This window comes from Sorex fumeus, unplaced genomic scaffold (genome assembly GCF_029834395.1).
Source record: "Sorex fumeus unplaced genomic scaffold, SorFum_2.1 ptg000006l, whole genome shotgun sequence".
NCBI classification, from domain to species: domain Eukaryota; kingdom Metazoa; phylum Chordata; class Mammalia; order Eulipotyphla; family Soricidae; genus Sorex; species Sorex fumeus.
Window position 1 is genome coordinate 51,183,688 of NW_026606063.1, and position 26,996 is coordinate 51,210,683.

The 26,996-nt window shown below is 38.6% G+C and overlaps 1 non-coding gene across 1 annotated transcript; it reads left to right on the forward strand.

Annotated features, from left to right (window-relative positions):
- The first annotated feature begins 21,381 nt into the window (after positions 1 to 21,381).
- LOC130038370 (U11 spliceosomal RNA) lies at positions 21,382 to 21,517 on the forward strand. Its single transcript, XR_008794670.1, has one exon. It is a non-coding gene; the product is annotated as a U11 spliceosomal RNA (small nuclear RNA).
- Positions 21,518 to 26,996: the final 5,479 nt, after the last annotated feature.

Here is a 26,996-nt window from a genome sequence, read left to right on the forward strand (position 1 = left end):
CCCACCACAGAATCAAAAATGGCAGTGATCGCCACCCTATGGACTCGCTTTCTGCTTTGGTGGATTTATTTTCAGTTATCTCAAAGTTGGGCTGGAGTTATAGCACAGCTGGTAGGGCATGTGCCTTGCATGTAGCTGACCTGGGTTCTATTCCTCCATCCCTCTCGGAGAGCCCGGCAAGCTCCCAAGAGTATCCTGCCTGCAGGCAAAGCCTGGCAAGCTCTCCGGGGTGTATTCGATATGCCAAAAATAGTAACAAGTCTCACAATGGAGACGTTACTGGTGCTTGCTCGAGCAAATCGATGAACAACAGGAGGACAGTGCTATAGTGCTATGTCAAAGTTGAACCCCAGGTAAGGCTTTGCTTTCCTCTGTTGCCAGATATTTTCTGCTTCAGCTGGCTGTCTTTAATGTAAGAAGTGTACAAGTAGTGAACATGACCTTTTCTAATTGTAAGCAGAGGCTGGGTAGCCCCTTTCCATTGTTCTGGGATACAGATCCTGGAGCTGAAAACATCTCTACGCCCACAGTTTTCATTGTTAGTGTGCCTCGTGAGACTGGAGAGAGAGAGAGAGAGAGAGAGAGAGAGAGAGAGAGAGAGAGAGAGAGAGAGAGAGAGAGAGAGAGAGAGAAATATGGCCTGGAACGCTTAATAGTAAGAGCTGTAAAATATTGTCCAGGTCTAACCTACAGATGCACCAAAGAGCTCTTTCAAGCCTCGATTCCAGTGCTCCACTGGTAACTATTTTTAATCTTATTAAAAAGGAGTGAAATGCTTTAGCTTCCTAAGTACCTACTAGAGTCTAGCAGTAAATTTCTTTGGTTTATAACTCCACCTTTGATTCAGAAGGCCAGTGGGCATGAGAACTTGGATAAACATAAATCTCCTCCAGATTTGCTCCAGGAGCCGTATGCAGTTAGAGATGTGCCAGAGACCGGCCCCGGGTCTAGCTCGAGCAGAGGGAAAGCGAGGCTCCCCTCTTTGAATTTTCAGGCAGTTCAATCTTCAATTCAATCTTGCAAAGAGAGAAAGTGTGGCATTTGTGTAATAGAAACACAGACAAAAGTCAGAAGCATGCACCCAGGCAGGTGATGTCTGATAACTTGAGCTCCACGTGACCGGTTTGCCAGCACAAGGTCAGCGGGCCCTGGCAACCAGCTGCTGGAGTGGGAGGCAGAAGTGAGGCTGGCATTACAGGTCCTAGGGATTTTTGTCTCTTTTTCTTTTCTCTTTTCACTGTTCACATGGCAGCTCCTTGTTCTATCAGTGGCAGCGACCAAATCTCATTTAGAATTTTCCCTAAGCTTTCTAGTTTGGATAGTCTTTGCTAACTCTTGACAGAAGAACTTTTTGGAAACTTTCATGAGCATGATCAGAGGCAGGCACCCTCAGAGAGCTCACTTTTGTCATTATTCAGACCACAAATATCACCTGCCCCATTGCTCTGAGGTTGGGTGCTCACATAAGAAGAAGCCTGAATCCAGTAAAATTTTTTTGTCAGATTGAGGCCCGAGACAAACCCTCATGGGACAGAACTTTCTGGTGTATAATATTAGGAGTCTTGTACATTATTGTGGAAGATTTGTTATGTGTGCTGTGCCAAGATCTATGGAACATTGTATGGACAGGGAAGTAGGATAAAATTTTTGTCCTTCAGTAGCTTGTCACCTTATTAGAGATGTCACATACAGCTATGGAGCTGAGTGGGGATAGTAGATGTCTAGAGTTAACACCTTCACACCATTAGAAGTCAGGGAAGAAAGTATTTGCACTGCCAGGACAAATCAAGGAAAGTCGATAGGACCAGAGGGACAGTATAATAGACAAGGCACTTGCCTTGCATGTGGCAACTGACCTGGATTTAATCCCCGGCATCCTATGTGTTCTGCTGAACACCAACACAAGTGATCCTTTAGCACAGAGCCAGGAGCAAGTTCTAAGTACCGTTGGGTGTGGGCCCACCAAAAATAAAAAATAATTTAAATAGAAATGCTGAAGGAAACAAAAACGCTAGATTCTTGATTACTTTTAAAAGTAGACAACAGTGGACTTCTGCTATTTTTGATTGTTGTTAATTACTTCTCCCCATCTCACTCCTAGTAACATGGCCTACCCTGCTTCAGGGAGGGCAGAGGAATGGAACCATATGACTCTGGCATAGCCAGTTAGAATGCATGACAACTTTGGCGATTCGTATTGGTTTAAAGAATTACAGCTGATTCAACTTGGCTTGTCATAACTTTTTGAAAATTTTGGAGAGCTATAGGAAAGGCTCCTTCTTTACTTTGGGCTTTCTGGGAAGCAAGTGTGAGTGAGGAACTACTAGCAGCTCTTCTGACACTGTGGAGAGAGGTAGTTTGAGCAAAACAGAGATAAGCAGAACTAAAAGATGGGAAGAGAAACAGACATCGTTTGGTGACATCATTTGAACTTCTGTATCTAGCTGTGTCTAAAGCCAGTTATGTGAGCCAATAATTTCTTTTATCTCTGCTAGGTTGAGTCAGGTTCTATAACTTAGTGCTAAAAGTGTCTGACTGATATGGGTTGGGGAGATGATAGAAATGTTTTAAGGAAATAGAAGTACTGATGTCTATGATACTGCTGATGGTTAATAGGCAGGTAAGTCCAAAATAAGACAAAGTAGCAATAGTAAATATATCACTCTAGCCAAATCTTTTTCAATAGAAAGGAAGCTAAATTAGTGATATACAGAATCAAAGGAAGATGGTATATTTATTTGCATAGCAACTAATGAAACCAGTTTTAGAAACATTTAAAAGTTATGCTATACTTAGACCTTCCTCATTTTCTCTTAATCCCCAATTATTACAATGTATCCTGCCTAAAATATATTTTAAATGTTACTGCAACTAAAACTTAAAATTCAGTATCTGTTATTGAGTTTTGTAAATCAGGTATCAGATTAGAAGTATATACTGGTGAATAAGATAGACATGAGATCTACTCTCAAAGAACTCATGAATTCAGTAAAATAGTGGAAAATTGCATTATTTATTATATAGAAGAGAGCTTTTCTATGTACTTAAATTGATAAAATCTTCAATATTCAAGATATTTCTGAATAATTTCATTATCCACTAGACTTTAGGACATACCTATTTTTAATATTATAGATACATAACTATTAGCATTTATCTGCTAGTTTAGACTAGCAGTAGATTACAATATATTGGTGTTGATTAATTTTTAAATGCTAACTTTTAAGGTTGGGACCATTTAATTTGTTCTGCATATGTTCAAATGATAAAAAAAGAAAGGGATTGGAATTATGGTTTATGTCTTGAACAGACCCTGGTTCAATCCTTGGTACCATATGGTCCCCTGAGTGTTGCTGGATATATTCTGGAAGCCCCCAAGCATCATCAGAGTGGCACAGGTAATCACTAACTCCACAGGGTTAAAGAAACAGCACATGGTTGGCCTTTGTCTTGAACTGTACACCTAGTTGGCTGAGAATTACCAGGAGGGACACTCCCAGGCCTCTGTGCACTGCTTGGGAAGCCCTCCAAAATAGCGTAAAAAGAAAAGAAATATTTAACATTGTGCCAATTACTGCTGAATTGAGAATAGTGGCCTTGTGTTTCCTCTATAAGATTCCCTCTACTTTCTGTCTTATCCTGGAATATCAAAATTTGTTCCATTGATATATCTACTTTCAAACTTCTGTGTAGCAATATTTTTGTGGTATCATAATGGAAGAGCCAAGAGGCCATTGGATAATGGAGAATTGAGATAAGAGTTTGTCTCTTTTTTCATTTGCCAGGATAGTAAAGTCAGACAGAGGTCCATATGCTGGCTCTATTATTAGTGACTATGTGTTCTGAATTGTTTTGCTTAATCCCTCTGAACTCAAATTCATTAGTGATAAAATGAGGCTAATAATAATATTTGCATATATTATATATAAAGTATAATTAAAATAGCACAATAAAAGTGTTTAGCAAAATGCTGATATATAAAACGTCTTCAAAGGAGGCTAACCAGGTGCAAGTATGATGGACAATAGTTTATTTACCATCTTAATGTACCCTCTCCCCAAGATACATATAATCTACAAAGGTAAAACAATATTTTATACTGAATAAAACTGGCAATTATTTTTATAATGATGACAACTGATATCACTAATGATGTTTACTACCTGATAATAAATCTAAACCTCCTGGCAAATCTAAACTTCCTAATATGATGCACCAAGAAGGACATAACACTGGGCTTGTGATATTCCTGCCCAAGATGCATAAAATTAATTTTCATGAGGAATTATAAGACAAACCCAATGAGAAACATTTAAAAAACTCATCTGTATTCTTTTAAAATATCAAAGTTATGAAAGGTAAAGAATATATGTAAAAACTTTTTAAATACAATATGTAGTCCAAAATTGTATTCTGAATCAGAAAACTAAAGGCACTTTAGGCCTTTGTTATGGTCCTGTGGTACAGCCCATGCTGAAGACCTTGGGTTTGACTTTTATAACAAAATTTGATTTAACCTTTAGATTTTTATCATTGTTTCAGTGCTAATGTTCTGATTTTGATAATTGTGTGATGTTTATTACTCTGTCTGACTTTATTATCCTGGGCAGAGGAACCCAGGCATGCGGGTCCCGGAGCTGAGGTCTCCAAGCCTACTCGGATTGGGACTGGGCCTTCTCCAACCAGACCCCCCATCTTCCAGTAAGTAGGTGTCATACTCACCAGCTGCCATTAGTGCCAGGTTGGTCCCATCAACGGCCAAGACGCAGAAACTATAAAACCCAGCTCCCGGAGGAGAACAGCACAGAGTCTCCTGCCCCCGCGCCTGCCTGTCTTCACCAGGGCCCCTTGGAGGGGGAAGGGTTGAGTTTCTCTCCCCTGTCCCCTGCCCTGAGCAGAGCCCCAGGAGCTGAGGACCTACGGAGCTAGCCACGGCCATGCTGGGACCACTCTCCACATGTCCAGACAGGCCTCATGCATGAAAGAACTGGCAGAGGAACCCAGACATGCGGGTCTGAGGTCTCCAAGCCTACTTGGATTGGGACTGAGCCTTCTCTAACCAGACTCCCCATCTTCCAGTAGGTAGGCGTCACACCCACCAGCTACTGCCAGCGCCAGGTTGGTCCCCTCAATAGCCAAGATGCAGAGACTATAAAACCCAGCTCCCGGAAGTATGCGGCTGCATTTGCAGCCGCACGACATCTTATTATCTTATTTTTTTCTTTGGAGAACCTGGCAGGCTACCAAAAGTATCCTGCCCGCACGGCAGAGTCTGGCAAACTTCCCGTGTCGTACTCAATATGCCAAATACCAGTAACAATGATGGGTCTCATTCTCCTAATCCTGAAAGAGCATTGAAATGGCTCTTTTAAAATCTCAGGGCTAGGTAGAAGGAGACGTTACTGATGCTTGCTTGAGGAAATCCACGAACAACAGGATGGTCATGATCGTGATCATGATCATGATGTTTATATTAGATACTATCAGTCAAGGAATCTGCAGAAAAGTTATGTATGGATTATTTGTGCCAGGTAAAATAATTTTAAGTCTGAATTTATTTAAAAATGGAAAAAATAATACATGGAGTAGGCGTTCAGCAAACCATTTTGTGACAGAGGGACTTTTCTCATTTTGTGTGAGCTGTTTAGATGGGATTTGCAGCTTTGGATGCTATGTGTATGTTTTTTTTCCACTGGGATATTAAGGGTAAGATACATTTCCTAGGACATTCCTGACATTGTCTGATTATTTGCTTGTGGTATACCTTCCACCTTTTAGGAAAAAGTTTGAGACAAGTGGGAGGTCTTTCTGACAGTTTTTAGAAATTGAACTCTTTTTTTTTAGGTCACTGAGATTGTCCAGTTGACAAAGATTTAGCCAAGTTTGTCTCTGTGATTTAGTCATTAATTTTTCTCTGGAATCTGCCATCATTCTCTCACTTGCTGGATATCACCTCTCAATCACTGAAAGCGGGAAAAATAATGATGTACTTACCAAAAAAATGTGTCTAAATCTGGCATCTGCATCATCAATATAGTTTGTGCAATAGAAAAAAACTTAGAAAAGACTAGGGCCAAACAAAGGACTTAATTGGAAGATAGATAGAATTTTAAGAGACTACATTCCAGAAAAAAACCAAGCCAGAGAGATGATATGATCTATAAAATACATAAGATAGTAGAAAGTAAATGTGTTCTTCCCCACCCATGACAGAAATGTTGACTGCTTGTCAATATGAAAAAGAATCAGTTTTCAGAATATAAGAGAAAAACATGGTTTCACCCTGTAAATAAAAACACATTAGTCTTGTTATTCAATAATATTTTAGCTATGATGGGATTCATAAAGGTTTGAATTAATTCACAGGTGAGAGTGAAACAACTGTAGACTGTGGAGAGTGGGGAACACAGCAAGGAACACAGACACATTTTCTTCTGAGCATCCTATGATGTTCTTGTTAGAATTGCATTCCCAACTGTAATTTTCCTGTTCTTAATTTTGCTCATTCACTCATAGCACTCTGAGAACCGGCTGCTCTATAAAAGAGAATCGATGCTGATGATTTCACAAGGAATGTTGTGAGGTTAACAAATACAATTTGTAATGTGCACTGCAAATATAAAGTGCCATAAAAATGCTAATGAATGGTAATGTGTGTCCACTCGTTAGCAAGCCTGCGCAACAGGCCAAAGATAACAGAAAAAAGAGACTGCCTTTTGAACACACAAAGTGCTCTCCTATTCATATGGCCTCATGCATGCCACCCTTGGAGACTCTGACTCAGCCCTCATTATTCACCCAAACAACTTCCTTTCCCTTTCTGTCTGGGTTTGCAAGCTGCTTTCTGAGCAAAGAAAGATTCCCTGAAACCTTTTTGCGCCATCAAATACAACAGAAGCAACAAAAGTTTGGCTTGAAAAATTCATTCTAGGAATAAAAAAATACAATGGATATCTATTGTTACCTTTGCTTAGAGAGAGAGAAGAGAGAGAGAGAGAGAGAGAGAGAGAGAGAGAGAGAGAGAGAGAGAGAGAGACTTTAGCCTTGTTTTGCATTTTGGTAAGAAATGATCTATTGCTAGATAGTAAAAACAGTTTTATTAAAAAGATTCTCTCAACCTGAATTCAAAATATGAATTGTACTCTCTTATCATACAGTCACTTTAGAATGAAAGTTAAAAAATGCTGATACTATGGAACTAGCCCTTGGTATTATATCTCATAGCTGATATATTTGTCTAATACTTTGGTTTTTGAAGGCCCATTACTCAGGACTAGTGTGCAGGGCTGTTCATTTTAATCCCTTCTGGTTACTGAAAATAGAAATGTTAAGAAGAGCTTGTAGATAAGATTATGTTTTCTGCTTCTGTGTGAAGGTAGTAGGGTATGATCCACATAGCAAAACAAATGAACTTTTCACACCCTGAGAAAAGGATTTTGACCTAAGGATTGGGGACTTTCATTAAGGAAAACCCAGCTAAAAAGTAGGGTTCTATGTTGCTGAGAACACTTCTTTCTTTTGACGGAGTTGGAATTTTTAAGAACCAGTGAAAATCTCTTTCTCTCTCCCCCCCTCTCTCTCTGTATGTATGTATGGAGAGAGAGAGAGAGAGAGAGAGTGAGTTAGGGACTTTATGATACCTTAGTTTATTCAGTAGAAAAGAGGTAGAATATATTATGTTTATTCTGTTGTTGTTAAAAAATAAGACCCTAATAAAGAACCTCTTTTCCTATTGAAGCAATATCTTAAGAACTAGTCAGGAGACTTGGACTTCATGAACTGTGAAAGGAAGAAAAAATGTGAATGTTTACTCCATCGTTCCTTCTAGGCTAGTGAATGGTTCAAAGGAAGATAGCTAAGTGACCCAGCTTTAGCTACTTAGCTAAGCTCATTTGGTTTACACAAAGCTGTCCGGCAATTATATTGATGCTTGACAGTATTATCATTATAATATACTTTGCTATAAGCTAGATTTATAGCACTTTAATCCTAAGCAAAAGAAAAATTAATAGCATTACTAATTATATTACCACTTTACAGATCTAAATAGTGATAAAACTGCCAAGTAAAGTGAACTAGTAAAACCTTTTTAAGAGAACTTTAAAACTAGTTTTTGATTGACGATGTCTTTGGTGAGTCTTGAGGTTTGAATGGAGAAGAAAGTTTACTTTGCAGATTTAAGCCTCGGTTTTCTTGTTTTAAGTTTCAATTTTCATAGTGCTTAGAAAGTAATTCTACCTTAACTATCATCAACGAATGCATTTAATATGGAGTCAGCACTATGTAACTATTTTTGAGATCAGACCTAAATGAAAATCTAAGTGTGGAAAAGAGAGAGGGACATCAAGAGATTCAGAGAAAAAAAATCAAATGATCATAAGTGAAGGAATGAAAAAAACAGAGTAACTCATTATGCATCTTCCCATTTCATTCTTATTGATTATTTTGTGTGTTTTCCAGTAGACACCTTGTTCTAAAAAAGGATATCAAGTGAGGGAAAAGAGTTAATAAATCCTCTGCCTTTGCTACAACTGCTAATGGAAGTTTAAGTGCTAGACACAGGAAAAGTTCTTAACTGGAAATGAAGACACATAGGCAAGAATGAGTAAGGCAGCAAGGACAGTCTGTGAGCTTAAGCAGTGAGCTAGATTCTTTGATAACCTGCAGTACCTAGAATTTCTGAGGTTTTTTCCCTAATAGGGGACTTTCATAAATAAAATTTTACTGGAAAATAGTCACACCCATTTATTTAAGTAGTATTTGTGTATTTGTGTCTGCTTTTGTGCATTGATTCAGGGTTGGGTAGTTGCATCAGGGTTCTTATTCAGAGGCCCAAAATACTCAATATATAACTATTTATTATTTTTTTTAAATTAAGGCTAGAGAGGTGGTACTGGAGTTAAGGTACTTGTTTTGCACTTGGTCAACTCTGGTTTGATCTTTGGCACTGCATATGGTTTCTTGGATTCTACCAGGAGTGATCGCTCAGCATGACCAGGAGTAATCCCTGAGCACATCTGAATATGGCCCACAAACAAACAGACAAGAAAAAACTCTGAAGTACTTCTCTTTCGAATTAATTTTTACTAGAATTTAGTATTGTCTTCTTTAAAAATGTTAACTTCCCACTATGATCTGAGAAGCAGAAGGCTGAAATGGAACTGGGGGTGGGGTAAGGGAGTACAAGAGGAACCTACTATTTGTGTAAAACAAGAAGTGTGACCCTTTGATAAAAGGTCTGTGGCTGTATTAGATAATTCTGATTTTAAATATCTAATCTGAAAGCTATAACTCAGGGATAAAACCGTGTGAGTATTTTTATTGTGGTTTATGGTTGGTCTTATTGCATTTCTCTGTCTTCTTAGAACTAGCGGAGAGGTTCATGGTAGGGAATAACTCACCTAAGCCAACTTGAATGAATTCTTCATTACCACCTCCCAGAGGGAAATTCCTAACATGGAAAATTCATTTCAGCAGGAGAGGTCTATATTTTTGAGATGTTTTGACTCGATTTAGAGGCTAAATATAAATAAAAAGGAGGGGCTATTTACTCCTGCTTACTAAACTTATGATAAACTACTTGAGACTCACGTATACTGGAGGCTCTCTAACAATATTTGTGAAGTAGCCATTGCATTCTTGTTACTCTTATTTTCCTCTTGACAGTTCTTGAATGTTTTCATCATACCTAATCACATTATTGTAAAGCCTAACTAAAATCCTACTGCTTTCATGACTACTCCTCAAGCAACAGTGTAGGCTACTGGAAAACTCACAGCTTTGAAATCAGATAGACCTGGTTCATCCATGGCTGAGGGGTCATGAACAAGTAACTCCTATTCTTTAAGGAGTTACTCCTTTTCCGTTTCCTTAGAAGAGTCAACGAACTCTAATATTAGAGTTACATGGGGATTAAATAATATGAGGCATATATATAGGGCTTGGCAGATAATAGGTTTTAAATGGAAGATCGATAATAAGTATTATTTTCTTAGGTAGAAGACATGTTTAGAACAGAAACAAAATTTATGCCAGTTAAGTGACACTTTCTATATTTTTATGTTTCATATACATATTTCCTCTACCTAGCTGAATTCTAAACTTAATACAGTATACCCACATTGATTTACAATGATGCATACCTCAAATTTGCATTATGATATAATTAAATGTTATTTCAATATAAAAATATGTAGTAACTACATTAAAGTACACTGCAAATAACAAGTACTTAGCAATATCCACTTTGATTCAGAGTCTATTATATGTTGAATGAATGGAGAGGGAAATCAGAGCTAAGACAGTTTTTTTCAAGTTCATTAGATCGACCCCCAGACAATGCTTTTAAGAGAGTGCTGTTGAGAACCCTGCCTTGACCAGGTGTAGAGAAATATTCATGTCTGCATTTGCAAGATGGAAGATAAGTCTAAATAAAGTGTCAAAATATATACTGCTACACAGTAGGGCCTGGATATCTGGTTCTTTCTCTCTGGATACAGCCCTGTGAAAACACTGCTTTCTTATAATACTCAAATGAAGCTATTAGTGGAAATAGTTTACTTAACAAATCATTAACAAGTTAATTATTCCTTTGGTAAGGAAGACAGAGAGATAAATGTTTGAAACCCTGTTGTCTTGGGGCCAGGCAGATCTCTCAAAAGAGTAGAACACACATATGTGTTGCGTATGTAAAGCCATGACTTCTGTCCTCAGCACCACATTCCCATAGCCCTCGCTGAGTGCGGCTCCTGAGTCCCACTGTCACACCTAGGCATCACCATATAGCCAGCCCAGAACATCTCTCCAATAGGCCCAGAATGCTGGGCCAAGCTTTTAGTACCACTGGGTCAAGTATATCTGGAACTGGACCCTTGCCCTATACATTGGCAAGAGAAGGCTTGGCGCAATTCGCCCACCACCCACACCACCCGATAAAAATATCTGTTATTTTTAGAGTTTCTCTTTACCATGAGTATGTATTGAGGATGTAATATTGAAGTAAACATTTTTGAAACATAATAAGTAAAATCAGTCCTTTTAATATATACAGTTGCTTGCATTTTGATAAATACACAAAATGCATAATTTTACCACTATCAAGATAGAGAATACTTTCATAATTCCAAAACGTGTTCTCATGTTCCTTTATTGCCAGTATCTCTCCTTTAATCCCCAATCTTTGATTTGATTACTGACTTATAATTGTCTATTTGAGATGGAACCACACAGCATATGCCTCTGGAGTATGGCTCCTTTCATTGTTTTTCATTGCTTTTCATTGCTGAGAAGTATTCTACCATTTGAATGGCTTATGATTTGTTGTTGATTATTCACTTGGGTCCTGGAGTGTGGCGACGGCTGTGGTGGTGGGAGCAAGCAGAGAATCTCTGTCCCTGGGTCCGCCGAGCCTGGAGTCCAAGGTCTCAGAGAGTTCCGCTTATCTTGTTCTGTGGGTCTTCAGTCGTGCGTGAGTCTCAGCTGGAGCTGCCACGCGAGTCCAGAAAGCGTCCTGGAGTGTGGCGACGGCTGGGTAGTGGAAGTAGTGTCGAGAGTGGAAGTCTGCCACTGGGGTATTTATCTGGGTATTTATCTGGGTCTCCTGTGCGCAATTCGATCCCAGGGTGGATCGAATTCGATCCCACACTCCAGGACGCTTTCCAGACCTGCGTGGCAGCTCTGGCCAAGATCCATGCACGACTGAAGACCCACAGAACAAGATAAGCGGAACTCTCTGAGACCTTGGACTCCAGGCTCGGCGGACCCAGGGACAGAGCTTCTCTGCTTGCTCCCACCACCACGGGTGACAAAGGGATTCTAATCAGGAGCCCCACCCTACCCTGCCCTGTCTGCTTCCATCAACCACCCAGGGATCGAATTGCACACAGGAGACCCACCCTACCCAGATAAATACCCCACTGGCAGACTTCCACTCTCGGCACTACTTCCACTACCCAGCCTTCGCCACACTCCAGGACGCTTTCCGGACACATCATAAGACACTAAATACCCATCTTCCGGAATTGTCGTACCATATTTGATAGGGTTCAAATATGGTACCACCTACAAGGGTGATTAGAGGTCGTCCCAAAAGCCTCTATCCCTCTCGGAAAGACTGGCAAGCTACCGAGAGTATTCCGCCCGCACGGAAGAGCCTGGCAAGCTATCCGCTGTGTATTCGATATGCCAAAACCAGTAACTACAACTGGTCTCATTCACCTGACGCTGAAGGCTTCACCGACATGGCAGCACTGAGAAGGATGAGAAAGGAGAGGCCGACAAAATCTCAAGGCCGAACTAGGCTGCCACAACGAAGGAAGACAAAAATGATCGTCTGTACTTTCAATGCACGTACGCTAGCATCAGATGCACCCATCGAGGACCTGATGGTACAAGCGCAAATGATCAAGTACAACATCATTGGTCTGACCAAGACAAGAAGGCACGAATCTCACCATGCCATTTTCGACACTGGAGAAGAATCGTTCCTCAGAACATGTGATAAAAGAGGTGTCGGAGGCGTCGGTGTCCTTGTCAACACAAACTTGGCCAAGAGCATTGATTCATTTGAATGCCTAACAACCCGAATCAGACGTTTACATTTGAATAGACGTGGCTCACTGCCTGCAGTTTCTATCTTCATTGTCTACGCACCAACATCCAATTATGATGAAGGAGAAATTGAGAAGTTCTACATGGAGCTGGAGAAGTTCTATAAAGAAGACCACACCTTCTACAAGATCATTGTGGGTGATTGTAATGCCAAGATAGGACCAAGAAGATCAGCTGAAGAACTTCACATCGGGACCCATGGCCTAGAATGGAACGAACAGGGTGAGAGACTGTCTGAGTTCATCATGTCGACCAAGACCATTCATGGTAACTCACAGTTCCAGAAGGCATAATCTAAACGTTGGACAAGGGAGTCTCCCGGTGGACGATTCCACAACGAAACAGACCACATCATATTCAATTGACGGTTTTGCCTTACTGATGTCGCTGTTGTCCCAAAATTTCGAACAGGATCGGACCACCGTCTCCTTCGTGCAAAATTCTACTTCACAGAGCGGGGAGAAAGGGCTGCAAAGTTCAAAAAGGGAACTCCCAGAATGACCACCAACTGGGAACTCTTTGGTACTATTGCAGCAACATGGGAAGATGCCATTGTTGACAACATTGATGAGGAATAAAATCAACTGGTTCAGCACCTCCATGAATGTGCGAGGAACGCCAAGAGAGAGATAGCCACAAAAAAATCACCTATCTTCGAAAACTCTTGAGCTAATTCGCCAGCGTGGTTTGGCGCAAGCCTCAGGCAACCACAAGCTAACGTCCAACCTCACAAAGCAGTGCAGAGATGCGATCAAGGAAGACCTCAAAGAGAGAAGAGCATAAGTACTGGTAGATGCGGCAGAAGCCAGGAAAAGTATTCATAATGCTCGCCTGTCCTTCGCCAACTATAAGACCAAGATGACTGCACTCCAACGTACTGATGGATCCATCACATCCTCCAGAACGGCAATGGAGAAGATTATCCATGACTTCTACTCAAATCTCTTCGATAGCCATGTCCACTTGCCGACATACCAAATTCCACAGAATGGATATGTCGTTCCCAACGTTCTCCCTTCCGAAATCTTACACGCCATTTTGTCAGTAAAGAAACAAACAGCACCCGGCCCAGACAAGGTCAGACCTGAACACCTGAAGAACCTGCCGTCAGTACTCATCAATACACTGGCTCGGCTCTTCACTCGCTACCTGTCTGAATGCAAGGTTCCGTCCCAATGGAAAACCAGCAGGACCATACTACTGTTCAAGAAGGGAGACATCCATGACATTGGCAACTATCGCCCGATCTGCCTATTGTCTGTCATCTACAAGTTGTTCACTCGAGTCATCCTAAATAGGATTGGCAGAACACTAGATGAAGGACAACCATGCGAGCAAGCAGGGTTCCACAAAGGATTCAGCACCATCGACCATATCCACACGATAACCAAGCTCATTGAGGTTTCTCGGGAGTTCAAGATGCCGCTCTGTTTCACGTTCATTGATTTAAAGAAGGCCTTTGATTCTGTTGAGATGGAAGCGGTCATTGAAGCCCTAGCCAATCAGGGCATTCAAGCCCAATACATCAGGATCCTCCATGAGCTGTATTGCGGATTCACTACCAGGATCTTACCATTCTACAAAGAAGTGATGGTTGATGTCAAGAGAGGGGTGCGGCAGGGTGATACCATTTCACCGAAACCCTTCAGTGCCACCCTCAAGAACATCAAGCGACGACTAGAATGGGAAGGAATGGGAGTGAAAATAGATGGTCGGCAACTACACCACCTCTGCTTTGCTGATGACATTGTTTTAATAACACAAAACATCAGCCAAGCGTCACAAATGCTGGCCGACTTTGACTGTGAGTGTGGAAAGGTAGGACTACAGCTGAATCTTACGAAGACAATGTTTATGAGAAACAGCCTTGTTCCTGACGCCCCATTCGCTCTCAATGGAACGACCATCTCTGAATGCAACAGCTATGTGTACCTAGGTCGAGAGGTCAACATGACAAATGACCTGGCACCCGAGTTGCGCAGGAGGAAGAGAGCGGCTTGGAACGCCTTCAAGAACGTCAAAGAAATAGCTAAGAGGATGAAGAACCTCCGGCTCCGGGCACATCTCTTTGATTCCACTGTTCTTCCTGCATTAACATATGCCTCAGAGACCTGGGCCCTATGCAAACAAGATGAGAAGGCTATTCAGGTCTCCCAAAGAAGAATAGAAAGAGCTATGCTTGGAATATCACGTTTCACTCAAATGAGAGAAAGAATCCGGAGTTCTGACATCCATTGACGATCAAGAATCAGGGACGCTGTCTCATTTGCCAAGGTATCGAAAATCAGATAGGCTGGTCACGTAATGAGATTTAAAGACGACCGCTGGACTAGAGCTGTTACCGACTGGATTCCACGGGATGTCAAAAGAACGCGTGGCCGCCCACCTTCCAGATGGTCATACTTCTTCGTCAAGATCATGAAAGATCGGTTTGAGGCCCTTCATGTTCCCGGAGTGAACAGATGCCATTGGGCTACACTAGCACGTGACAGGGACAAATGGAGACGTTACTGGCGCCCACTCCAGCAAATCGATGACTAACGGGAAGTTACGTGATTAAGTGAATTTCACTTGGGTTGCCCCCAGCTTTTTGATTGTGAAAAAGTTCTCAAAATATTTGCACATAGACTGATGTATTCTTATATGAAACAAGGGTTTGATATTGTGATTTTATATATATATATAAAATATATATATATATATATATATATATATATATATATGTTGGCTGCGTACAAGGCAAACGCCCTACCGCTGTGCTATCGGCTGGAGTGAAAGATATATATATATATATATATATATATATATATATATCTCACATGAGACTAACCCAGTTCAATCTCCAGTCCCCATACTCTCCAGGAGTGATCTAAGAACCTGGCAAGCTATCCGTGGCATATTCGAATATTCGATATGCCAAAAACAGCAACAATAACGGGTCTCATTCCCCTGACCCTGAAAGAGCCATCAATAGGGCAGCATTGGGAAAGACAAGCGGGGAGAGACTGCTAAAATCTCAGGGCTGGACAATGGAGACGTTACTGGCACCCACTCGAGTAAATCAATGAACTATGGGATGGCAGTGGTACAGTGATACAGTGATATATATATATATACACATATATATGTGTGTGTATGTATATATATATATATGTGCAAGTGTGTGTAACTTTATAAGCAAATTATATTCAAATTATGTTCCAAAATGGTGTTTACCATTTTGCATTTCTAGTAGAAATACATGAGAGCTACAGTCACCCCATAGGGCTGGACTGATAGCACAGAGAGTAGGGCATTTGACTTGCACGCAGCCAACTTGGCCGACCCGAGTTCGATTCCTCCGCCCCTCTCGGAGAGCCCGGCAAGCTACTGAGAGTATCTCAACCCACGGCAAAGCCTGGCAAGCTACCTGTGATGTATTCAATATGCCAAACACAGTAACAAGTCTCACAATGGAGATGTTACTGGGCCCGCTCGAGCAAATCGATGAATAATGGGAGGACCGTGACAGTCACTCCATATCTTTATTAGTATTTCATTTTGTATTTGTCAGTATTGGTTTTTCCTAACTTGAGAAATTCTAATTTTATATGGTATATATCTAACAAGCTTTAATTTGTATTTTCCTCAGGGCTAATGATGTTTAATAACTTCTCACCTGCCCCCCACACATATCTTTTTTAAGTGTCTATTAAATATTTTGCCTATTTCCTCTTCATATTTTAGAGTATATGGATAGATTCATTTACAATGAGCATTTTAAATCATACTCTATTTTTGCTAGTCAATACTCGCCTTTAAATTAGATTACAATGAATTAGTCAGCTCCTCATCACTTTGGAATATTCCTCTTAGTACCTCACGTGTGTAATCTTGATATTAAGCAAATTACCCAAAAGTCTAGAGTGAGTTATTTACTAAGAAAGTGTCCTTTAAGTTTTATATTTAGAAATTTCACCTGATCTAACCTTTAACTCATTCTCTGCTCTTACCTTTAATTCTAACTTCAAATTTACTTCTCGTTTGTATTGTCTCTTTTCTTGCTAACAGGGGTATATATCATACATTTTCTTGCTTTGAGACCTTTGACAATGGAGTTCATTTACCCAGTCTTTCCCTCCAATGTTTCATGATTTTTAAACAAATTTTCTCATTTCTTTCAGATCTCAAGCAGTTTCTTTTTTTTTTTTTTTTTGGTTAGGCATTCCTTGATGAGAATATGTAAACTACATCTAATTTCTTCCACATCTTCCCACTGTATGCTTCTATGTAGTGTTTACCACTGTATGGTATGTGATATTTTACTCACACACTTGCTTACTATCTCTTTTCACTGAAACCAAAGTTCTGTGAAAGCAGGAATGTGACCTATTTTGTTTATCTGCTAGAATTACAATCTTGAAAAGTGCAAAGGAAGTAGCCAGCATTTAATAAATAGTGGTCAGAATTAATACTTTTTCTAAGGATAAAGCTGAGAGAAATATGAATTAGTATAATTTTTAGAGTTCTGTGTATCAGCTCTCCAAACTCTTAAAAGTTATTCTGCTGTCTCACATTTGGTCCAGGTAAATTCCTAAATTAATTTTATTTATTAAAACCTGTTTAATATTTCTAAATGGATATAATGATCTTTTTAAAGCACCCCTCAAATGGCAACAAACAGGGGTGGAAGGAATTGCCTTTGTTTGAGGCCCACTGTCTGATTTTTCTGTCTTTGATTGGTTCTTTGATGCAGAAAAGCAAAAATAGGTTTTTGAGGATGAGGATTCTCTCTCAGTCACTGTCTCTGATAGGCCTGGACTCTTCTGTCTTTGACTGCTTCAGGCTAGTTTTTATCGTGCCCTTACTTTCTCATGTGGCCCACATAAACAGTTTATTTGCTAGCTCTCTCTAGGGATCATCTGAATAGACTCAAGAAATCATAGGAAAGGTGCTTCTCATCATGAAACACACATGTTCTTGAGTTTAAAAACTCTCACCAGAGTGAGGACCTCTAAAAAACTGGGGTTTAAGATCATAATGTACTCAAGCATGGGTTTTCCACAGCTCCCCATGCTTGAGTGTTCCCCTTCTTGGTAATTCACACCTGGCTCAAACATGGACACTTCTCTGTCGATGTGGTAAACCTCATTCCTGATTGGAGCTAATTAGAAAGAGAAAAATCTCTAGAATAAAGCAAAACTAACCAATCAAATGAATATCAGCAACATAAAAATCCTCTATGCGAACAGAAAAATCCATTACTTTTAAAACTACTATTTCAAGAATATGTCATGATTACCTCTCCCCTCCACCCCAACACAGACACACACACAAAAAGGAAAAAAATGTGTTTTTTTTAAAATATAGTTTTTCTCTATTTAAATTTCAATTAAATATTAAAACTTTTGACATACTTCAAGCTCAGAAATTGTTGACAGAAAATTGCAAATTAGTGGCAGCACTAATAAATACAAAACAGTGGATCTTTGGGATTTTTGATTTTTGTGGTGGTGGTGATCAGGGGTATCTGGGCCTTTTATTGTAAAGATTTCACAAAGAACAGAGGGTGTTTTAAAGAGCAAATGATCATTTTTCATAGTGTTTTCTGTGGGCTGAGTTCCTTTATAAAGTCTAACCTACCAGATTTTGGTTTTCAGAAATCTAAGCTGACCATGTTTCAGAATTGATCTTTGCCTTGTCAGTGATCTTAAGCAAAATTATGACAATATTTCCAAATCCTGATTTTATAATGCCAAGGAACACTGACAGTGATGCTTCAGGAGGTTAATGATGGTCTAATTATCTTGCACCAATAAGGAAAAAGAGTCAGCCTTTTGGCAAGATTATGTCAGAACTAGTCAGATAATATAGATATTTCTACCTCCATGCATTTTCTAAAGGGGGATGTTGCTGCTTTAATTAAATGTTATATGAATACATTTCAAGTAGATCCAAACACAGGGCAAAGTCTGTTTCAGAACTGCTGTTCTTACATTTAAAATGTATTTGAAATGTAATTAAAAAAAAGATAATGGAAAAGAAAAACTAAAATAACTCGAAACAAGCAGAATATAGTAGCTCATCATTACACTAATATATCAAACAATGTGATCTTAGCTTAATTATCCCCTTTGAGAGTTGAGAAAACTAAGCACAACCTTCAATTTACAGCTGTTTGGTGCCGGGAACCTGAATTATTATTGAAGATGAAGAGGGGGGGAAAGTTTATTTATTGTGACCTCCACTCAGTTTTTATTCATCGTGGAAAATCTGTATATTCACAAATGAGGGCTATTCATCCTTAGGGCCGCAGCATTCTTCAGCTGTCCCAGCCTACATCAACTGCACTTCTCCAGCTTTTGTGTTCATCTCGAAGGCTCTTCATCCAGATTGTTCATCATCTTGATGGTCGAGCTTTATCTTGCTTTTGTGCAGCTGCATTCCGCTTATCCAAAGTGCTGAGGGAGACAAGGGAGAGGGAGCGAGCTAGAGAGAGTGAGCAGGAGAGAGTGGGAGAAAAGAAAAGAAAGCAATGGTCTGGCCGGTGCACATATGAGGATAATTTGTAGTTTCTCAATAATAATATAAAAAAAAGGAGGACAGGCTAATTACTGGCTTAACTAGGGCAGCCTGTGGATCTTCATGTCAAAAGGACTGCCGTAATTATTTGCCATCAAAGCACATTCATATTGTGGCACAAAAGAAGGGCCTTTTGCAAATGGATCTTGCTAATAAACAGGGCTGAGAGGAGCATTATGTGTCTCCCTGGTTGCAGGCACATTAACACAGTGACATGGAGCATAACTCGGGGGCCCAAGGAAAAAAACACCAGAATGATAATTATCCCCTTCCCCTCCCAAGCCCCTTTGTGTTGGACTAGGAAGCTGAACACGACCTATTGAAGGGCCCAAGGCAGGCTATTAGTGACCCCTGAGCCCTGACAAGGTGCCTCTGTTCTTTTAAAAGCCTGCCTCTTGATGTCAGGAGGGTCACGTGGACCTGTGGCTAGGCTCGAAATGGTCCAGCAAACACTTCAACCTTAAAGACACCTGGAAGGTCATGACCAGTTTAATGCAGATGGAGACAAGGTTTTGTTGAATCCTTACTGAAGTTTCGCGCTCTCTCTTTTCTTCTTTGTCCATGCTGGCTCACAAGCTTGCTTTCAAGTCTTCAAAAGTATATCTAGGAGGGGGAAAGTTCTTTTCTGCTAGCAAATGAATAGAATCCCAGGAAACAGAAAGATGGATGTAAATGCAGTCCCTTGGATTAGGCGGCAGAAGTAAACACTTTGGTTCCCCACTGGTAGGGGTCACTGGAAAGGCATAAGTTGCCCTTCTTGCTGGGCAGGTGCCACCAAGAAGGCTTCTGTGCAATGAAAGTCACAGTGGACTCAGTTTGCCTGACATTGCAGACTGCTGAAGCCCCAGCTCCTCTCTGGAGATCCAGCCTGTTCAGATTTCACATAGAGCATCGATATTCAAGCATCAGTCTGGTGGATGAACCTGGCTTCGTTTAGATTGAAATTTTTAAAAGTATGCTTCCCTCTCTTTGATTTTCCTATGAGGTGTCTTCTGACACAGAGGGGTATGCTAATCCAAAACACAGAGAAGGTGTTATAGGTACCAGCTTCAAGTCCAATTCCTGTAACTTTTTATTTTACTAGCAGAAAAGTTAAAGGTGACTATTCTGTTACAAAAATTCTTACTGCTTCACAAAAGTACATTTCTCTATGCATTTAAATATTTAATTGAGAGGTTGGGAGTTTATAAACTTCAAATTAAAATATTAAGAGTTTCTAAGGGAAAATTTACTAGAAATGATTTGGAAACATTGAAAGATTTGTATCTGTGGGAAAATAGAATTAAAGTTTTTTCAGGATTTGAATTAAAAGTGTGCGGAAGTCAGCTATCTCTGAAGTAGGTGAATCTAAGGAAATTATGTACAAGTCACACTAAAGTTCTATATTTCCTAGTGATTTTTCAGTTTCTCTTCTTGCCAGCTTTTCTTCTTTCCCTTTGTGTGATTCTGTCTCAAAGTATTTTAACATGAAGTAGTTAAAATATGAACATACTAATTAGAGATAATCAATTTCCCAAAATTAGTAGCTTAGTAAAACAAAAATAATCAATATAGTTGATTTTTTCCTTTTTCTAAATCATTTATTGTGGTATATATATAATTTTGTTACTTTTTAAAAAATTTTTATTAGTGAAACACCATGAGGTACAGTTGTAGACTTACAAATTTTTGTGCTTGGGTTTCAGTTATACAATGATCACGTACCCATCCCTTCACCAGTGCCCATTCTCCACCACCACTAATCCTAGTATCCCTCTCACCCTCCATCCCCCAATCCCACCCTGCCTCTGTGGCAGGGCACTCCCTTTTGTTCTCTCTCTCCTTTTGGGTGCTGTGGTTTGCAAAAGAGGAATTGAGAGACATTCATGTTCGATCTATAGTCTACTTTCAGCATGCATCTCAAAAAAATGTAATTTTAAAAACTATGCTATTCCTTATTTTTACCTTCTGGCCTGAACCTTTCTTCTTTTTTCCTGGAATCTTATATTCTTATCTCTAGCTGCCCACAAGACATCACATTTTCAAAGAAAATGCAATTCAAAGCTAACATATCTGTAATGGGATTCCTGATTTGCCTCCATATCATTCCCAATTGCTCTGTTCAGTTTTCCTAGTCTCAGTGGATGACAATAGCAACTTTCCAGTCTCTAGATCATAACTGTGAATTATTTTGTCTCCTGTATTGTTCTTACCACATTAAAAGTCTGTATGAAAAAGGGTTTCTGACTTGAGTGGCACACATAGGGCAGCTCACTTGCTCTATGTGTAGAATCAACATCAAGAGATTTCAGAAGCATGATTTATTGGCAGTAGGGCAGCTGGTGGTCCTGGAGATCCTCCCACCCAAAAGAAAAAATGCTCATCTGAAAATACTCTTGTTCTACCTTCAAAATATATTTAGAATATGACTTTACTACTGACATTATGGTTTAGTAACCTCTACTGATACTTTGGTCTGAGCAACCTTACTGCTTGACACTATTAATCTATTGCCAACTTAACAGATCTCCTATCTACTTTCATTTTCTCTAACTTACTAATTAGACTAGTCCTTCTATACTAGCCTGCCACTTTGCATATATGTTACAAATACCCACAAAGCTCTGACATTATAGCTAACTTTTCCTTCCCTTGATCATTCTGCTCCAACCACAGTGCCATTTAATTTTTTTCATAAACACAAAGCAAAAGTGCTCCCATCTCAGGCCCACCAAAATACTACACATCCAACTTATAATTCAAGATGTAATTTTTTTATTCATTTGTATTCAGATTACACCCAGAGGTACTCAGGGTTACTCCTGGGTCTGCATTCAGTAGCTACTCCTGGCAGTGCTTAGGGGAACCATATGGGATGCCCGAGATTGATCCTGGGTCAGCCATGTGCAAGACAAGCACCCTAACCACTGTACTTTTGCCCTGGTCCCAGAATGGGATTTCTTTAAAAAACTGGTCCAAAACACCATCTGTAACTCTGCAACTGCCAATACTTTCTGGGTTCCCTAAGATCTTTGTAGTTGTTGTTTATTTGGTTGTTTTTTGTTTTTTGTTTGTTTGTTTGTTTGTTTGGGGGCCACACTCAGTAGTGCACAGGCCTAATTCCTGACTCTGTTCTTAGGAATCACTACTGGTGGGCCTCAGGAATAAAATGAGGTGCTGGGGATTAAACCTGGGCCAGTCATGTGCAAGGAAAGAACCTTGCCTTCTCTAATACTGCTCCCACCCCAGCTCTGTTTTATTTTTTAACAAAATCTGTTGGACATACTGTGAAATACATGTTTTATTTATGAAATTAATCTCTTTTGCTGTTAGCATTTTGCCCTGTAAGCTCCAAGAGGGTAAAGGTCTTTGTTCATACTTTTCCTCTTACATTGATATTTAGAATAGCTGTATGGAATAGTAAATGCATAGTACTGGTGGTTTGTTGTGATGTATGTCTAAATGTTGATTCTCGTCTTTTAAAGTTTGAATTTGTGTTTAATTCCCTGTCCAGATTTTCAACTCTTGCATAGTTTACTCTTCAAAGTCATTTACTTTGATTTAAAACTATATGTGTGATGTAAATTATTGACTGAGCAAACAATGTATGATCAAAGTGCATATTGATACTAGCACATGCAAAAGAATTTTTATTGAAGAAACAGTACTTTTTTCTTTAATTATCTGAAAACAAAACTAATCAGGTTTCCCATTGTGGGTCTGAGCATCATGAGCTGGATTAAATAATAATCTTGCCTGGTTATGTTTCCAGGCACTCCCCTACAAACAGAGGAATTTCCTTTCCTCTTCTATAGAATTGGTCACATAATTGTTTCCATAAGAAGAGACTTTACTCTGTGTCTTAAGTCTGTATGTGCTTATGTCCTTGAGCACCATTACATAGATAAGCATATCTGAAGACAGTGAATAGGTCCTGTGATCCAAACAAGATCCTTTAAACAGAGAGAGGGAAAAATTGAGTGCCCCCGACTAGTGTATAGATCAAAAAACAGGCATACTGAACAGCTACATTTAGAATATCTATCTAGTTTTGGTTTCTTGTTAACACCATCAGGCAATATAAATCTGTTTAGTCTTTAACAAAAACTGTCTTACTTTGAATGTGACCAACAAAACCTTGTATTTAGCCATACTTTTTTCAGGGTAAAACTTTGTTGCATTTGTTAGAGCAATGGCTAAAATTGTTTACTATTTACTCTTTGCCCAGGAAATAACAGTAATAACATATGCCCATTTGTGTATTCTATATCCATGTTTAAAACCAAACTGCACTTAGAGATATAAACATGTGAAAGCATGAATAGAAATGGAATTAATTTGTATACATATGTATGTGTATATCCAGACCAATATATGTGTGCATTCCTGTCTGTGTGGCTTACAAATAAATTAGCTATGATGTATATATAAAATATATGTTATATATTATATTTAAAATATTAAACCTTTTAGACCTTCAAATAAGGCCCACATAATGCATATAGTTTGTAGTATTTTTATACCTGTTTAAATTATATTTCCCTTGAGACATGAACTTTTCAAGATACTACATTGTTACGTTTACTATAGACCATTTGGAAGATGTGGAATATTAAGGAAAAAACAAAAATTATAGATAGATCAAATAATCCATAATGTAAATAAAACCTACTGTTCTGTTGTGTTCATATAGCTTACTTTTCAATTTTGACTGTTCTGAATCCATTATCTTCTGGCCTAAAGATGGCATATGTTCATGAATAACATTATGGCAGACTGGTTCATTCATTTTTGTATTTTAAGTTAATATATATTGGTTTTGTTGACTAGATCCCCTATTGTAGAGCATAGGAATCTATGTATACCATCCTGTCACAATCCACTCTCCATTTACCCATATCCAGTCATTCATCATCTGCCCATCTTCCTCAAGGCTAGTTACAGAACTTCAAGTAATTCCTCCAATTTCCTTTAAGATTGTCTTTTATACAAAGTATTTCTGTATGGCTAATCTCCTGCATCATCCTAGGTCTACATAAACTGTATTTTGGTAATGTGCTATCATGTTACTGTTATTTTTACTTTCCTTTCCTTTTCCCCATTATATCTACCTCCAGTTCATTGGAATGGCTTGGAAAATAATGATGATTCAACACTTTTAGCCTGTAATTCTCAGCTTTCGTTTTCTGGTTATGGTACATAACACATACTTCTAGTGTTTTCATGTCAGCTCACATCTATTAAAATATTTTTATTTTTCTACTCAGCCTTTTGTGAGTGAATAATGCCACCCAAGTAATGCTCAGGAAGCTCAAGGTCGCCTCCCAGTGATTCTCTGCCAACCATATTGGAGATTTGATGTTAGGGTCAAGGACCCTAACATCACAAGGCCCTGTGTAATCCTGGGCCATCCTGGAAGTTCTCAAGAGCCTCCAGTACTATATCTGAAATGGTTGGGGTACCATGTGGTATCAAAGACCAAAGTGAGGTTAACTACTTGTAAAACATATGCTTTAACTTCTATACTATCTCTTTACCACATACATACACTGATAACCACCATTCTACAATGACTTTGGCTATCTAAACTGGGCACAATAGTTAATCACTTCAGCTATATTCTGCCTTCTTATTCTGCAGCTCCTTATCATCTTTGTCCTCTCAAGTCCAGGTCAACTCAGATAATTTTCTCTCCTTTCTGATATTGAAAGAAATCTTGTCATTTTATTGAATCATTAAAAGCTGATTTTTAAGTCTCTACTGAACATGTAAATACAGTTGAAAATACTTCTTTTAATGGCAATTCATCCCATATTTCTTTCTTTCTTATATTTTTAATTTACTAAAATTACCAATTTTGTTCTTAACTAGACTTTACTGAGTGTATAACCTATCCTCTGTTTTCTTAAAGCTGGGTCATGGTTGATGGTCTAATAGAGTGAAAGATTATAAAATCTAGACTTCTGTTTAGTTAGAATTCTAGCTCCATCAATTGCTATTAGTGTGACCTTGACCACTTGAACTTAGGCCTTTAAGCTTTTATTGTCTTCCTTTGAAACCCTTACTTATTTCATAGAATTTGTTAGAAAATTTTAACAAGTGACATGATGTTTTCAAAGGTCCCCGATAGTAGATTTTCAACTGTAGTGTCACTTTACTTTTATTTACAATTTTTACAGTTTAACAAGCCTCTTTGGGTGAGTTCTATTAAAAATGCCTATAATTTCACTGCTGTACTCTAAACTTTTCCATTTAGTTCTAAGCTTATTTGTATCTCTGTTTTATTGGCTTGGAAAATATATAACAACTCTTTCCAAGAATAATTATTGGAAAATTCATTCTATATTTTGGACAATTACAAGTAGTCAGTCTCTCTCTTTCTCTCTTATCTTTAGTATAGATGACCATATATCTCCCTCATGTTAAAACTCACACTAAAATGATTTTATCTCAAAATTTCCTGTTGAAGATAAGTCCATTCATAACTACAAATGTGCTCTTTCTCCTCCTCATTCCTCTGCATTAAGGAACCTCCTTAATCCATTTTCTGAAACTGCTTTGATTACTGTCCTAAATTTTTACTGGACTCACTTTGTAGCTTGCTCTAACATTACTTCTATTGGAAAGTAATGTTTCCATATTTGTGCACATGTTCTCTCTCTCTCTCTCTCTCTCTCTCTCTCTCTCTCTCTCTCTCTGTCATACATACAACATACACACACAAAAACAAACATACCACCTTTGTTAACTACAAAAACTGTCTCAAAGAGGAAACCTGACATAAAATTATTGCTTGTATATACACCCTGAGGTTTCCAAAAGTAAAGAACAGTCATCATTTCATGTTCAGTGAATATTATCAGGACATTTCTGACATTGCCATCTGCCAGTCTGCAAACCTTTATTTATTGACAATGCTAGAGACTGTCATTAATAATGGGAATTCAGTTGTGAATAAGAACTAAGATAGACATGGTCTTCCCTTTTGGGTTTGGTGAACTATTCAAAGAATTTCTTTGTGATACTCCCATATTAAACACTCAAATTTTACAGTTTAACAAACCTCTTTGCATAAGTTCTATTAAAAATGCCTATAATTTCACTTAGATAAAAAGTATATATCTCTCCAAATTCATCATGAAATATAATTTGTCAGTAAATTTAATTAAGAAATTTTACATTTACATAAAATGATTGTATAACATATATAAATTTATGTGTATGTGTTATTTAAGTACCAAACACTGTGAACTTTGTCAAACCACTGCATGAAGGTTTGTGCAGATGGCTTAGGTGTAAAAAAATCATAAGAACAGGAAAAGAATATTCATATAGGAATGATTTACTTTTTTTAAGGTCTTCTGCTTATGAGGAATTATGGGAAAAATCTCCACTCTAAAATATGTTTTAAAAATAGTTTTTAAAAGATATATATGTATAAACAGAAGTAGTCTATCATTACTTCAAATCTCAATATGTGAGCTTTCCATTCTGAGATTCCATATATATAGCATATATATGGATTTCATAACTCAGTAGCATGCTATTTATTGAACAAGATATACACTTGAAATACCTTATCAAATCATTATGTAACTACTGGAACAATAAGTACCCTACTTGAAAAATATTTAAGACAATTGAATATGCTATCAGTACAAGATAATGCTTAATAGTTTACTTTGAAATTAGTATTTTTACAACTGTGCAAAACATTAATTGTTATTATTAGGGTTTTAAAAATACAATAATAAAATGAATATTCCAGTGTGTTAGAAGAACTGAAGCTATTTATTAGCATCTTCCAGCTGATAACTTGAAACTAATGTCAGCATTATGAGGTCTTT